This window comes from Canis lupus, chromosome 36, assembly GCF_011100685.1.
Source record: "Canis lupus familiaris isolate Mischka breed German Shepherd chromosome 36, alternate assembly UU_Cfam_GSD_1.0, whole genome shotgun sequence".
In the NCBI taxonomy this organism is placed as follows: Eukaryota; Metazoa; Chordata; class Mammalia; order Carnivora; family Canidae; genus Canis; species Canis lupus.
In genome coordinates this window covers 13,524,215-13,541,320 of record NC_049257.1, presented here as the reverse complement: position 1 = coordinate 13,541,320, position 17,106 = coordinate 13,524,215, and the positions used below count along the sequence as shown (strand labels likewise).

General features: G+C 39.4%; 1 long non-coding RNA gene across 2 annotated transcripts in view; it reads left to right on the top strand.

The window, feature by feature from the left end:
- Positions 1–17,106, top strand: part of LOC119867824 — a 125,210-nt gene that overhangs the window by 66,042 nt on the left and 42,062 nt on the right. The window contains exon 4 of one of the 2 annotated variants that reach the window (XR_005384663.1): positions 10,470–11,500. The exons of the other annotated variant lie outside the window; for it this stretch is intronic. This is a non-coding gene — a long non-coding RNA (uncharacterized LOC119867824). Of the gene's footprint in view, positions 1–10,469; positions 11,501–17,106 lie in introns of those variants that run through there. 2 annotated transcript variants of the gene reach the window in all.

Genomic DNA, 17,106 nt, shown 5'->3' with positions numbered 1-17,106 from the left:
TATAACCGGTGAACCTTAATAAAGGGACTATTGGAAGTAGGATCGGGGTCAAGAGAAAAAAATAAGGTCTACGGAGGCACCCTAGGAGGAGCAACACTGGGAAGCCACTGCCATCCCCAAGCCTGGAGGAGTGAGGGGAGGGGAATTGAACAGAGCTGCAGAGCTGCGGGACAGTGGTCACCTGACAGGAGCATGGTGGAGGGAAAGGAGGAAACCCCAGCCGGAGCACAGCCAGGAAAGAGGGTGCACAGGGACGGCAGAAGGGGTCCGGCATGTAGTATCTTGGTGATGTTCCCCATTGGCTGATCCCGTCAGAAGCCAGAAGGAGAGGAAACAGGAGTGATGCGGCCCATGGAAGTCAACCTCTATGGACAGCAAGCAGGCAGGAGAGCATGGAGGACGGATCCACAGGGGCGAATGGAGAATCACCTGTACAGAGGGTTTCTTTCTACACAGCCTTCTGCCATCCTGCTGCCCAGTTCACCATCACTCTGTAAGGTCCCTGGCCGTGTAGGTAGACAGGAAAAATTGGGAAACGGACTCTTTCTGGATGCTGCAATGCTCTCTATTTTGAATTGGGGAAAATTCTTTTTAATGGAGAAAAAAAGTCAGTGTCAAAACAAGGACAGTGGCATTTTCCTGGGCAATTTGGGCAGTCTAAATCAAAATTTGGTACCTTGTTCCTATAACAAAAATACGCCTGGAATATAGTTTTAAGTAGAATTTGGTTCCTGCAGAGAAAAGGCTGTGGAGGTCAACAAATTGTTCTTAACTTTCCACTTTGCTTAATTGCATGCAGCCCTATATTTTGCAAGACCCAAGAGAAGACCTGTCCTTATAGTTTGGACAGATTGTTCATCAACTCTGAAGTGGCTTAGATGTAAAAATCTTCTTTGCTTAGGGAAGTTCAAAATGTCAAAGAAGGGCAGCCCGGGTAGCTCAGCGGTTGGCGCCGCCTTCAGCCCAGGGTGTGATTCTGGAGACCCAGGATCGAGTCCCACGTCGTGCTCCCTGTATGGAGCCTGCTTCTCCCTCTCCCTGTGTCTCTGCCTCTCTTTCTATGTCTCTCATGAGTGAATAAATAAATAAAATCTTAAAAAAAATGTCAAAGAATAACTCGACTTGAAATTAAAGAGCCTCAATAGATTTTGATTCCATATAAAAATAGAAATTTTAAATTCTGATGTCTAGGCAATCACTGCAAAAACCTCACTTTGATGCCTGGGTGAAGGAGTTTTACTTCTCCAAGAATTGTGGCTCTACTTGTTTCTTTCATGATGCCTGAAAGGCCAGGTAAAAGAGACTGTATTGTTATTCCTACTGGCACATCCTAACTCTAATTTTGTTAAAGTTCATTATATCTCTAACACAGTCCTATTATTACAAAGTTTATAATATCCTGTTAAAAGTTAGAAGCTCTAGCTGTTAAAAGTCATGGGCAAAAAAGAAAGAGTTCTGTGTTCAAAAATAGTTAGAAAATACTTGATTAAACAAATATAAACGGTTTTTATTAGTACAGAATTTTACATATCCTTCGTATTCCAGTGTAAATGAGGAATTGCATGAGGGGGTGGCTAATGGGTTCCGCCTTCCCAAAATTCCTCAACCATGGAAACTTTGTGTCACACATCATCTTGTAGACTGAAGTTTCATGGAATACATTTTTGAAGCATGGTCTTCACAGCAGATCTCCAAGCTCCTAGTTGTCATGTAAGAATGTATCAATCCTGGTAAGATGAGTGGTGAGATTTTAGGTTTTAGGAATGTGTATGGACTAGTGGAAGCCTCTCTAAGTGTAGAGTTGGGAAAGCGAAGTTTATTTTTGATTTTACCACTCCCTGGTTGAGTGTCATATAGGAATGTCCACAGCAGTTTTATGTGTAATAGCTAAAAAAGTGAAGCAACTCAGTGTCCATGTACAAAAAAATAGATAAAGAAATTGTGGTAAATTCATAAAATGGAGTACTACTCAGTGATGAAAAGGAATGAACTAGTCACTCATGCAACAACATGGAAAAATCTGAAAAAATTATGCCCAGTGAAGTAAGTCAGGAAAAAAAGTATATGTACTATACAATTACATTTATATAAAATTATAGAAAGTGCAAACTAATCTATAGTGACAGAGAAAGGTCAATGTTTGCCTGGAAAGTCAGAGGGAGGGAGTAGCAGGGATTGTCAGGAAGCAGGATTTATAAGGAATCATGTATGAATAAACTTTTGGGAATGATAGGTATGTTCACTGTATTTTTGCTGCAATATGGAATTCTAAGTTGAGTTTTTTTCTTTCAGTACTTTAAAGATACTTCTCCACTGTCCTTGTTGGCCTTGTTTCCAATGAGAAAATTGCATAGACTAGGGGTATATGAAAGATGTATCTTTTTCCTCACTATATAACATGCACCACCACCCCCAATCTCTGACTGTTATACATTTTCTCCTTTAACACTGGTTTGGGGCAATCTGACTCTATGCTGTGGTGTAGTTGTTTTTCTTGTGCTTGCAATTTATTGAACTTTTTAGAACTATAGTTTATAGTTTTCATCAAATTTGGAAAATTTCTGGCCATGATTTCTTCAAATATTTCTTCTTTTCCGCACCTCACTCTTCTTCAAGAACTCCAATTATACCTGTATTAGGCCATTTGAAATTGTCCACAGATCACTGATGTTCGTTTGTTTTTTTTTTTTTTTTAATTCCTGCATTGAGCTCTGCACTCAGTAGGGAGTCTGCCTGAGATTCTCCCCCTCTCCCTCTGCCCCTCCCCCTGCTCACACATGCTCTCTCTATCTTTCTCTCTCTCCTGAAATAACTTTTCTTTCAGTTGTTATGGCAGCTAAATAATATATATTTGATAAGTTTGTTTATTTCAGTTTGTTTTTTGTTTTTATTGATTATTCTTTTTAAAATGTACTTTTAATTTTAAATTCTGTAAAGTATTGGGGCACTTGGGTGGCCCATTTGGTGTTAAGCAGCCACCTTTGGCTCAGGTCATGATTCCAGGGTTCTGGGATCAAGCCCCCTATCAAGCTCCCTGCTCTGTGGAGAGTGCTCCTCCCTCTCTTTCTGTCTGCTACTCCCCCTGCTTGTGCTCTATGTCTGTCAAATAAAATAATAATAATAAAATCAAATAATTATGTAAAATATTAAATGGTTCCAAAGCAACAATGTGCTGATAAATATTTAACAACTGGCTTCCTGGAATAAAAGCCCTGATTCTGCCAATTCCTATGGTATAAATGTTACCACTATGACAGATTTTAAGCTACCAATGTCATATCACTGAATGCAGAGTTTGGGAGGTAAACAATAGCACACCATGCAGATACAATCATCTCAGTAGCATAAATAATAGTAAAATGTAGTAAAATAATTAGAGATTGATGAGTTGTTAGTGTTTATCTTTATTTTAATATAATTTATTTAATATTAAGTTCATGTAATTTATTTTTTAATAATGACTATTGTATAAAATTCTTTTTTAAAAATATGTATTTATTTATTTATTCATGAGAGACACAGAGAGAAAGGCAGACACAGGCAGAGGGAGAAGCAGGTTCCATGCAGGGAACCCAATGTGGGACTTGATCCTGGGACTCGATCCTGGGACTCGATCCTGGGACTCGATCCTGGGACTTCAGGATCACATCCTGGGCCAAAGGCAGGCACTAAACTGCTGAGCCACCCAGGGATCCCCTATTTTATAAAATTCTTGCAAACTTAGTAATTAGCTCTTGCTAGCTGGTGTGACCTGGCTCTTGCACACCTCTGTTCCAAAGTCAAAACCACATAACAAAGGATTCAGAAAAGGATTGGCTTCATACCATTCTTTCTACCCAGTATCCTCCTTTGGTGTCTAGGTAACCACTTTTATTAGATTTGTCTCATCTTTTCACTGTTTATTTTTGAAAATATAAGTAGATTATTACATATTTTCTTACACAAGAGGTAGCACAACTAGATACTGTTCTGCTCCATGTTTAGCTTAGAATTTGTATTCCTGTTAAATAGCAACTTCCCTAGGACAGGTTAAAATGATACTTACGTTATTACCAACATCACACTCTGGTAGAAATTAGTTTTCTTTGGAGATGAGAAGTGTTTGAGTAGGGCTAGAGGGTTTGATTGAAAATAAAGATGAAACCAGGAATCTGGGAGCTTCCTACACAAACTTCACAAATTCATTCAGGATCAAGGCAATGAAAAGCCAGGCTTTGGCAAGCACTGAGGTGGTGAATTTGCAAGGATGAATGCTCAAGTGGTGGCTGAGCTTCTTCCATATAAATACAGCTGTTTTCATTGAAGTCATCCTCCCTTCCTGTTGTAAAACTTTTGGCCATCAGAGGGAGTAATTGGTGTTTTAATGTTTTAGTTGGATTTTTCAGCTGACTTAAATATAATAGGGCTGTACTTATCATCCTTGTGACAGTCACTTTTACAATATTTGCACATGTATACTGTGTAAGACCAAAATCTTTTATCAGTATTCTGTTTCTGATAACTTTCCACTGAGAGGAAATGACTGAGATCTTAGAATTCACATTGTTATCACATGACTGCTTCCCAAGTCATAAGATTTTATACCACTTTATTTCCTGCAATGGTACATCCACATCTGGCATTCATCTTAATAGATGATATCATTAGTTATTATTAGTACTTTCTAACACAATCATACTTGCACAATGAATTTGGCATGATTTATTTGCTGTTTTTAACCAGAATGGGCTCTTTTATTCTGTACAACCTCTCATTATTTCTGGCTATTATTGTGTTTTTCTGTGAATTCTAGGGGAAGATATGCAATGGTGTTTATAAAAAGAACAAATGTGATCAACTAGTGAAAAGATAGACTGATATGGTGTTTTCATTTTTTTTTTTTTTTTTTTTTTTTTCTTTTTTTTTTTTTTTTAAGATTTATTTATTTATGATAGAGAGAGAGAGAGAGAGAGAGAGGCAGAGACACAGGCAGAGGGAGAAGCAGGCTCCATGCACCGGGAGCCCGACGCGGGACTCGATCCCGGGTCTCCAGGATCGCGCCCTGGGCCAAAGGCAGGCGCTAAACCGCTGCGCCACCCAGGGATCCCCCGATATGGTGTTTTCAATGAATGTTTCCATTAGCCAAGCTGAGGTTAGTGATCCTGGAGCACACAGAGACTTTATGTGACATGAACAGGGAAGAAATGAGTCCAAGTCATTGTATTGCAGTGCTGGGCCAGCACTTTCTATGCTGGAAAGTGGCTGGCTGGCTGGATAATGGATGAGCAGTTACCTGAGATTGAAGATAGAAAAGAGGGTGGAAAAGAATTGATATACTTTCACTGAATGCTGCTTTACAAACCTACACTTGTAGGAACTCAAAACTTTGGCCTACTGTGATTATGGCTGCTCTAGTCTAATTGGTTGGTCATTAAAATTTGTTCCCTACTCTATTTACGTTAGTAACAATAGTTGAAAGAGTGGGCCCAACCTCCAATTTGTCTCTCTCATAGCTACTATTTTCCACAATATTCTTGTTCTGAGTTAGTACAATGATTCAAATGTAAATGACTGTGGTTATAATCTAGCACCAAAATACCAAAGGTATAGTGTTTGAGCCATGGAGTGGAATAAAGATCTACCAGACTCCTTACACTAGTCTTCTTCTCTAAGGTGAATTAGACACACCCAGTAAGAGCAGAAATTCTATATTAGAGATGTATAGCATACAAAAGAGACAACCAAAGAATTTAGTGTACTGACATTGAAGGCAGTGTGGCAGACACTCGAGAATGAATATAATTCACATTAAAGAATTGGCATGATTGAGCCTAAAACATTAATTCCAGTCCTGTCTTGTCTACTTATGCCTTAGACAAATTGCTCTGTATTTCACAGAGCTCTGGTGACAATCAAAGAAAATGTTCACATAAGAGAAAGTCTTTAACCTATAAAATATTAGAGCTGTAGAAAGGCTATCATAAGCTTCATGATCAGAATTTTAAGCAAGGACCATACTCACAGTGAAAGGGTGAATCAAGAAAAATTCACCCACTGACTCAATTTGGCAATAAGGATGCTTCTCTATCTTGGCTGGGCTCTGGGGAAAGAAGTTTCCCTTGAGAATTTGAACCATGGCTCTGGCATTACATTTGTTCCAAGAACACCCAAGCTGAGAAATAACATACCGAGGTGGGGTGATAATTCCCATGAGGCAGTTAACAGAAACAAATGCAAAACCACTTGTTCTGGAAGATTAGGCTCTTGTCCAGGCCTCTCAGTCAGGATTTCCTTCAGCCATTCTGTGTTTGAAGATAGTTCTTATGTTCCACATAAATCTTATACTCTCAAGTTTACATAGCCCCAACTCTTTCAACTAATTTTCATATGATAATTTCCAGAAACATCTCCATCCATTTCCTTTTGTCTTCTCTCTAATATGTCAATATTCCATTTAAAATGTGCCCCCTTCCTCCAGTTCAGACATAAAGGCAACACTCCAGAAATTGTCCAACATGTGTGGGAAAAAAATGGGACCATTCATTATGAAAATATGGTAATAAGGTAATATAGCATCTTATCAATATAATAATTTGTTAATATAATGGCACTGTGATAAAACTTTTATTTTGGGAGCACCCAAATACATAAAACAGTTAATAACAAACATAAAGGAACTAATCTATAGCAATACAATAATAGTAGGGGATGTTAACACTCCACTTACAACAATGGACAGATCATCCAAACAGAAAATCAACAAGGAAATGGTGGCTTTGAATGACACAAAGGACCAGATGGACCCAACAGATATATTCAGAACATTCCATCCTAAAGCATCTTTTCAAGTGCATGTGGAACATTATCCAGAATAGATCACATATTAGGCCACAAAACAAGTCTCAGCAAATTCAAAAAGATCAAAGTCATACCATGTATCTTTTCTTAACACAATGCTATGAAACTAGAAATCAACATAAGAAACAATCTGGAAAGACCTCAAATAAATGGAGGTTAAATAACACGCTACTAAATAATGAATGGATCAACCAAGAGATAAAAAATACATAGAAACAAACAAAAGAAAACACAAAGGTCCAACACCTTTGAGATGCAGCAAAAGTGGTTCTAAGAGGGAAATTGATAGCAATACCTCAAGAAGCAAGAAAAGTTACAAAAAACAACCTAAACTTATACCTAAAGGAGCTAGAAAAAGAACAGACAAAACCCAAAACCAACAGAATGAAGGAAATAATAAAGATTAGCACACAAATAAATGATAGAAAAATTAACAAAATAATAGAAGAGATCAATGAAACCAGGAGGTTCTTCGAAAAGATCCACAAAATTTATTAACCAATAGCCAGAATCAATGGGAGAGAGAGAGAGAGAGAGAGAGAGAAGACTCAAAGAAACTTCCAAATGAAAGAAGAGAAATAAACACAGAAATATAAACAATTGTAAGAGAATGTTTTGAAAAACTATATGTGAATAAATTGAACCTAGAAAAAATGGATAAATTCCTAGAAACATATAACCTACCAAAACTGAAGCAGGAAGAAACAGGAAATTTGAACAGATTGATTACCAGCCAGGAGATTGAATCAGTATTAAAAAAACTCCCAACAAACCAAAGTCCAGGACTGGATGGCTTCAGAGGCAAATTCTACCAAGCATTTAAAGAAGTGTCAATACCTAATCTTCTCAAACTATTCCAAAAGTAGATACTAAACCGGATAAAGATACCACAAAAAGGAGAATTATAGTGCAATTTCTCTGATGAACATAAATGCAAAAAATCCTCAACAAAATACTAGCAAACTGAATCCAACAATACATCAATACATAATATTACAACCAATACATAACAATGCAATGACACAATAAAGATATCATTTACAACAATCAAATGGGATTTATTCCGGATGCAGGGGTGGTTCAGTATTTGCAAATCATTCAGTGTGATACATCACATCAATAAGAAAGGATAAAAACCATATGATCATCTCAATAGGTGTAGAAAAAGCATTTGACAAAGTGCAACATCTATTCACAATGAAAGCCCTCAATAAAGTAAGTTTAGAGGGAACGTGCCTCAGCATAATAAAGGCTGTCTATGAAAAACCCACAGTAACATCATACTTATTGGGTGGAAAAAGAACACTTGTACGTATTGGTGGGAATGCCAACTTATGCAGCCACTCTGGAAAATAGTATGGAGAGGTTCCTTAAAAAGTTAAAAATAAAACTACCCTATGATCCAGCAATCACATTATTGGGTATTTACCCCCAAAATACAAAAACAGTAATTCAAAAGGATATATGCATTCCTATACTTATAGTAGCATTATTTACAATAGCCAAATTATGGAAGCAGCCCACATGTTCACTGATAGATGAATGGATAAAGAAGATGTGGTATATATATACACAATGGAATATTATTCAGCATTAAAAAAAGAATGAAATCTTGCCATTTGCCACAACATGGATGGAGCTAAAGAGGAAAAGCCAAGCAAAATATGATTTCACTCATATGTGGAATTTAAGAAACAAAAGAAATGGGGCACAGGGTGGCTCAGTCAGTTGAGCCTCTGCCTTTGGCTCAGGGTGTGATCCCAGGGTCCTGGGATTACCTCGTGTTGGGCTCTTTGCTCAGCGAGGAATCTGCTTCTGCCACTCTACCTGCTTGTGCGCACGCGCGCTCTCTTTCTGTCATTAAATAAATAAAATCTTTAAAAAAAAAAGGACAAATAAACCATAGAGAACAAACTGATGGGTTACCAGAGGGAAGATAGGTGACAGGGATTAAGGGGGAACTTGTGATGAGCACAGAGTAATGTAGGAATTGTTGAATCACTAGTACCTCTGAAACTAATATAACATTGTATGTTAATTATACTGGAATAAAAATTTAAAAAATTTTCGGGGTGTCCTAGCTGGCTTAGCCAGAAGAGCATGCAACTTTTGATTTTGGGATCATAATTTCAAGCCCCATGTTGGGTGTTGAGATTACTAAAAAAGAATAAACTAACTTTAAAAAAATGTTTTTAAAGATAAAACTCTTATTATAATAACAACTATTATTAAATGTGTTTAATGTGCTAAACACTCTATTCTCTACATGCATTATCCTTTTAAATACTCCCATAACCCTAAGATAGGTTCTATTATTATCCCCATTTTACAGACAAGGAGAAAGCTTAGTAACTTGGTCAAGGTTACAGAGCTAGTAACTGGGCACAGGGATAGTAATGTGTAAATAACCAAAGCCAGGATGTAAATCCAGATCTATCTGCCTTCAATGTCTTTGTTTTAAACCACTAATCTGGGCAGCCCTGGTGGCACAGCGGTTTAGCACCGCCTGCAGCCTGGGCTGTGGTCCTGGAGACCCAGGATCAAGTCCCACATCGGGCTTCCTGCGTGGAACCTGCTTCTCCCTCCGCCTGTGTCTCTGCCTCTCTCTTTGCTCTCTCTGAATGAATGAATAAATAAAATCTTAAAAAAAATATTAAAAAAAATAAACCACTAATCCTCCACCTCTTGTAATATGAGTCCTGGTGGGCATCTGAAAATTCAAACGCCATTTTTAGTAACAGTTCACTTTTTAAATTTTTTTAGAGAGAGAGAGTGCAGAGGGAACAGGATGGAGGAGAGCAGAGGGAGAGAGAGAGGGAGAGAAAATCTCAAGAAGACTCTCAGCTGAGCACAGAGCCTGATGCGGGGCTCCATCTCACAACCCTGAGATCATGACCTTAGTGAAAATCAAGAGACTGACATTCAACCAACTGAACCACCCAGGAGCCCCACATTTTTTAAAAAAGATTTTATTTACTTATTTATTTAGAGAGAGCATGAGCAGGGGAAAGGGCAGAGGGAGAGGGAGAGAATCTCAAACAGGCTCCACGCTAAGGTGTGCAATACAGGGCTTTGATCTCACAATTCTGAGATCATATCATAACCTGAGGAGAAATCAAGAGTTGGACATCTGGGACGCCTGGTTGGCTCAGCAGTTAAGCATCTGCCTTCAGCTCAGGTCATGATCCTGGAGTCCCAGGATCGAGTCCCACATCAGGCTCCCTGCAGGGAGCCTGCTTCTCCCTCTACCTATGTTGCTGCCTCTCCCTGTGTGTGTCTTTCATGAATAAATAAATAAATAAAATATATTAAAAAAAGAGTTGGACATCTAATTGACTGAGCCCCCCTGACCTCTCAGTAACAGTCATATTTTTTATTGCGTTTGTAGTGAACTAAAATTCTTAGGATTTTAAATTTCTTTAAAATTTAGTCACAGATAGCTTTCCTGAAGGTGTTGTCATAAGAAAGGGTGACGATAAGAGGAAAACACAAAGATAAGGGTGGTTAGGGCCACTGGTCAGGTCTTTTGTTTATTTCCCAAGCTGTGTGACAAGAAGCTATGTGGTCACAGCCAGAATTCTTTTGGGTCTTAAAAATGTTTTGATGCATTTTCTTTCTTATATTTCTTGAAGGTGATAGTACTATTGCATTTCTGAAAGCCAACAGTCTGCTTTCATTGGAATCACCTTTGTTTTTTGGAAGGAGCCATGTCTCTGCAACAGAGCCTTTACCTTTGGGAAGCCTGCTCTCTGCTGGATAACAGAAATATTACATGCTATCTTTTCAGTGCTCTCCGAAATTGGATCTAATTTGTGAAGATTCCTAAGCTGCTATTCAGAGGGTTTTGTTTTGTTTTGTTTTGTTTTGTTTTGTTTTGTTTTGTTTTGGAAAAAATAAACACAGCTTTTTGAGATGATTTCAGAGGTTCCTGGGTTATTTGTATAAGTTTTTGGGTGGAGTTTATGGATTCAAAAAAATGTATCTTTCCCCAAACCTCAAAATAAATGGTTTAAGAACCCAAAGAGATAACAACAATAATGATAGATATTATATCCAGTGCTTTCTATATGCCAGGAATGTGCAAAGTGCTCTGCAAACGTTGCCTCTTGCAACACTCACCAAACCCTCTAAGAGACAGATTCTCTGCAATAACTCCCACATTATCTCCCACATATTCTCTGCATTATCATCCCAATTTGGGGGAGGGCTTGAGGAAGTTGAGCTCACCTCCATCTCCATGCTTATCCACCCAGCCACAGGCTGGGAGCCTTTGAAGCTCTTCTTAAACTACTTCACCCCAACAATTGGCCACAGCTGATTGGACCAGACATAGGTAACCAGGATTGATTACCCTGGCTCCTTCTCCTAGGAATTTGGAACTGGACTTCAAAGAGAGCCATCATTTGAGGCTGGTCACTTGAACGGAGGTCATAAGAACTCAGGAACCTCCTGTGAAAAAGGATCTTCTTCTACCTTATGTATGGAGAAATAGAAGATGATCAGGAGAAAGGGAAAAGAATAAGAGGATTGCGCAGAGAGAGAAGACAACGCTCTACTCTGTCTCAGTGCCTCGTGAGGCTCCCTGCTGATTTCATGGATTTGGCTTATCGATAGATGTCTTATTCTTCATTTTTAAAAATGTGTAAATAACCCAACCACGGGCGCAGTCATATGTAAAAATAAACCAAGTCTAATGTTGTAATGAAATAAAGTCTGAAGTTAATATGGCACATTGAATGATGTGCATAATTTTTATTGTGCATCATGGCAATTAGGCTCAAATAGGGAGCAATTAATGAAAATGACTGTAATTATTGTCATGTTAACAAAGCCAAACCAAGCAATTCCAGAGTCAGCTGTAGGGAAGAAAATTTAGAGACTGCAGGAAGTTGTCCTGTAGCTCCTCTCAAGGACCTAGATTTAAAAACCAGGAGGTCAGGGACGCCTTGGTGGCTTGGTTAAGTGGTTAAGTGTGTGGCTTCAGCTGGGATCATGATCTTAAGGTCCTAGGATGGAGCCCTGCAATGGGCTCCCCACTCAGCAGGGAATCTTCTTGTTCCTCTGCCCTTACCCCTGCTCATGTGCTCTCTCTCTTCTCAAATAAATAAAATAAAATATGAAATAAAATAATAAAATAAAATAATAATAAAATAAAATAAAATAAAATAAAATAAAATAAAATAAATAAAACCAGGACGTCAAGTCTTAGGAAGAAGCTGTCAGGCTACTTCTATATCTACCATTGGCACAGAGTATCTCCAATGCAGTCCAGTCTAGCTCACCTGGGTTCTGTATTGGGGATGGGGTTAAAATCCTCATGGCAATGAAAAGTGAAATTGTCTGACTTTGCTCTCTGTGCAGATAGATATCTTCCTCAGGTACCCAGGGTAGGCAGTATGACACACTGTTAAAGTAGGATTGGATTTTGGTTGTTGAGATTGCGGGGTCCCAACCATCATCCTCTTGATCTCTTTGCCAAAGAAGTAAGACTAACAAGGAACGCTCAAAACAGTTACCAAAAGCCAGAAACCTAGAGTCCTAGGAGTGGTTGGGCTTAAGTAGGCAGTACTTATGGGAAGAGAAATTCAATGAGTTGGAAATATTTCACTTTCCTCCTTCCACACATGGTTAAGCCCCAGTCTGAGCTTGGGACCAGTTAGAGGCACATTTGTATTAAAAAGCAAATATGTCGCAGATGTTTTAGATGTATAGCTTTCTTGAAAATGTTTTTTTTTTTTTTTTTTTTTGTCATAATTAGGGTATGGTCCTGGCACAGGAAAAGGAGGAATATTATGGAAAGGACCAAGAAAGAAAGGTTTTTCTGGGAGTCATTCAACTACCATGTGTCAGGCATGGTGTCAGGCACTAGAGAAAAGTTATAAAGTAAAGGCTATACTGCAGAAGCTTCATAGGTCAAGTAGTCACCATTAACTAACGGGATGACTTAGGGGAGCATCAAAAAGGGGCTATTCCATCTCGGAATGTTTTATTTTATTATTTATTTATTTATTTATTTATTTATTTGAGAGAGAGAGAGCGCACACGTAGAGAGACAGCAGGAGCAGCAGACTCCCCACCGAGCAGGGAGCCCGATGCGGAGCTCAATTCCCAGGGCCCTGAGATCATGACCTGAGCCGAAGGCAGACACTTAACTGACTGAGCCACCCAGGCGCCCCCCATCTTAGAACACTTTAATAACGACTGTTCATTTTATACAAATAAAATTGGGTTAAAATAAATACAAAGAAGAGTCTAGGAGAGAATGGATGGTGGTGGGAGTGGGAAGAAAATTGCAGGAAAGGGGAAGGTTGTTATCTGGGAGCTGATGACTGCGTACATGTGCATCTGAGGGCTGTTTTTAAACACTGTCTGAATCATCCCTCCACCCTCCAACCCCCACTTCCCACCCCCTAACTCACCCCTCTTCCTGAGTCGCCCAGATTGCCATTTCTCACTTGGGAAGAAGAAAAAGGAAAGGAACGCAATTTGTATAGAATCCCTATGAGCTGCTAGGATAGTTTGTGCCTTTCAGCTGCACCCACTGCTGGGCAGTGGGTGGAAGTTCTGCGTAAAGATGGGCAAACCAAAGTGCAAAGAGGTTGCATGACTTCTCCGTATTACCCCATTTGTAAGAGACAATGCCAGAATATGAATTCACATTTAAAAATTATAGTAGGACATATATATTGCCTTTTTAAAAAAAGTAAAAAAAAGAGAGAAGTGTGAAATACAAAAAATAGAGATCTTCTCTTTTCTACATTCCAAATTGTTTGAGGTATAGTTCATAGACTTTTTGTCTTATATGCACAAAGGTGTCTTTGCACACGTGACCTACAACTGTGTGTGTGGACATGTGTAATTTTTATATAAACAGGCATCCTAACTCCATTGTTCTATAACTCACTTTGTCACCTAACTCTACATCATGGATGCCCCTACTTGTCAGAATCTATATATTTACTTCATTTTTATCCTCAAGGTGGATATTTGAGTTAGTAAATATATTTTAGTTAAGCATCTCCTTATTGATGAGGATTCCTGTTTTATTTTGAAATTCAAAAATAGAGTTTTCTCAGTGAAGTATTATCTGCATGGGAGTTTTCAAACTTCAGCCATGCAGAGGCATTCTGAAATGGAAAGATTCTTTTTTCTCTTACCCTCCATTGCAATTTCCAGTCGCCAAAGTTTGTTGTTGCTGCTTTTGTGTTTGTTTGTCGGGTACTTCACATTATAACCAAACTAAATACAGATACTTATAGTTCTTGATTTTTCTGTTTCAGAATATGCTGTTGTCTTGCCTCAGTGATGGCTAAGAACTTTCACATATTTTTGCTCTCTACTTCCCTCTTAAAATTGTTGGCTATATCCTATTTTTAAGTTATTCAGTTTAGTTGCCTTTATGTATTTTTCTACATATGTCTTTTGTGCTTTGTTAGAGATTTAAAAAGAATTAAGCCCATCTCAATGAAAAAAATAAGGTATTCTGATTATGTAAATATTATACACTTAGTGTCAAGAGACAAGATAGGATCCACAGAGAAGGAGGTATTGTCCTCCGTGATAAGTCATGCTGACAGCTCAAAGGAGGGGATTATCTTCCTATTTCTTTTCAGTTTCCTTCTGGGCCATTCTGGGCTCCTAAAGCTTTTTGTAGCTTATGTGCAACCTAATGGATCCAAGCCAAAGGGAACCATATTCTCCAAATCCTACAAGAAGCACGAAGGACTGGGGTCTGGGGAAGGTAGACGTTCCACTGTGTCCCTACCGAGGGGACATGGAAGCCCTAAGAAAGACACTGAACTGCTGGCATCCATGGGTTTTATCCAAGAGGTTGCCAAAGGCAGAGACGGGCTAAACCATTAACTTGAGCTCTGAAGTGAAGAGCATAACATCCATAAATGCCAAACAGGACTAGACTGTGTGTGCAGGATCAGGTTCTAGATGCAAAACAGGCATTCTCTCTAGAACCCATATGGGCTGATCTGAGGCTTCCTTGTCCCAAGCCACAGGGTTATGTAGGTAACCCATTTTCCAGCCCCAAACACCCAGATATCATTTTGGTGAGGATCAGGAGAAGGAAAAATAAATACAGTATGACAGGACTGTTGAACCAGAAGACCCTAATATATTGATATTCGTCTAGTTTAGTTATTTGTACCCCCATACCAAAGAGAAAGAGACTCACAAGGGACAGTTCATGAGACAGAGACTGACTAGCTGGTCATTAAACCCATTTCCTTTCCTCATGGACCATCTTTCCCAGCTTCCTTGCAGTTAGGTGTAGCCGTGTGAGTGAGTTCTGGCCCCAAAAATGTGGGTGGAGGGGACATATCCCATTTCCAGGGCTGGTCCATGAAGATCTCTCTTTTCTTATTCTTTCTCCTCTTTTCTTTTCCGCAATGATCTTGGCAACATGTAATAAAAATGGTAGAGTCACATAAGCAAGGCATCTGGGTCCATGGGGATTTAAGAGAACTGGATGCCAGTTGGAAACTGAGGTTGTGTGTCAGTTATCAATTGTTACATAACAAACCACTCCCAAATTTAGTGGATTAAAACAATACTTTATTGTAATGTATCAATTTTGTGGATTGACTGAGTTCAGTCAGTAGTTTCATTTGGGGTATTTCACATAGTTGAGGTCAGATGGAGGCATCTTTCTTTGCATTCTGACTCATTCACTGTTACAGATCCTTTACTGGTCCCTAGGAAGTGTGTTAAGAATTCAATTTCAAAAAAAAAAAAAAAAAAAAAGAATTCAATTTCCCAGACCCTGTTTCCAGGGACTCTGATTCCATAGGACTGGAATAGAGCTTGGAGATTTGCATTTTAACCATCACTATTTAAGGAGTCCCCTTGTTGGGTCTTCCCCTTTCCTAAGTCCCTGATTGCCTAGAGAGTAGAGGTCAGTCTCTGCGGACCTGATGGGCTTTGCTCTACCCAACTCTGGATTTCAGGGCACACTTGGAAGACCTGCCATTTTATGAATCACTAGGAACTGGATGCATCATTGAGTCCTTTCAGCCCTACCTTCCAGAGGAGAGAAAAGTGAAACTGCTTTATTCAGAGGAACGTGGGTCCCATTTGTAAAGACCACTGAGGAAAAGTGTGACAAATTAGACTGTTCAAACCCTAGAATTATGGTCAGTTGTGACTGGATTGGTTGACTGACCTCTATGTGTTTCAAAATCAGAATCCTGATCACAGAACAAGCCCCGCCCTTTGCTTTTTCTTTTCTTTTTTCTTGCTTCTTCTCCTTCCTCTTCCTCTCGCCCTCCTCCTCCTCCTCTTCCCTTCCCCCTCCTCTTCCTCCTTCTTCAACTGCACTTTCTCTAAGCTCTCCACAGGAACTCAGGTGCCTTACTCAAAATTCTCAACTCATGCTTTCTGCAGCTCCAGGCTTTCTTGCCTAGAACGTAGGTTTCCCACCCTGGCTGTGCTACATTTTTAGCCTCCTTGAACACACGGCAGAAACTGATCTGCCAGAGGGGAGGAATAGGAGCTGAGGAATGAGAACAGCTCCGTTCCAGGTCTGGCTTCGCCACTTCCTGCCTGGCTATGTTATTAGCCTGGCCTTCATTTTCCTTATCTGTAAAGTGGGATTAGTATTAATCCTACCCCATCGGGTTTGTGCTCTAGGCACACTAGCTTTCTTTCGGTTCTTGGAAGAAACCCCCCTTCCCCTACTATAGAGCTTTTGCAAAAAGCTCCATCTGGAACATGGGCTCCTCCCATCCTTAACCCTGGTAAATGCCTATTCTTTCCTCCAGTATCAGATCAGATGTCATAACCTCAGGGCCTAGGCCACATGTTGATCTCAAACCACCATGGACCTCCCCCTTAGGACAGGGATCACAGTTCTAAATTCATACTGACTTGTGAGATTATTAACATCCGTCGAATGGACTGTAGGCTTACTGAGAACAGACACATCTGTTTTCTTTCACCGTTTTATCTCCAGTGCCCAGTGCTCAATAAATACTTTTGAAATAAATGAGTATCAATAAATAATAGCTGTGAAAATAAAGGAGGCCATGCATGTCAGCCACTTACTGTTATTATTAATAATACCTTCTCCAAAGGAGGTGGTTTCTTTTTTTTAAGATTTATTTATGTATTTTAGAGACAGTGTATGTGTGTGCCCACAAGCCAGGAGATGGGTACAGGGAAAGAGAGAGGGAGAGAAGATTCCCCACTGAGCATGGAGCCCGACATGGGGCTTGATCCCATGACCCTGAGATCATGACCTGAGCCTAAATCAAGAGCCAG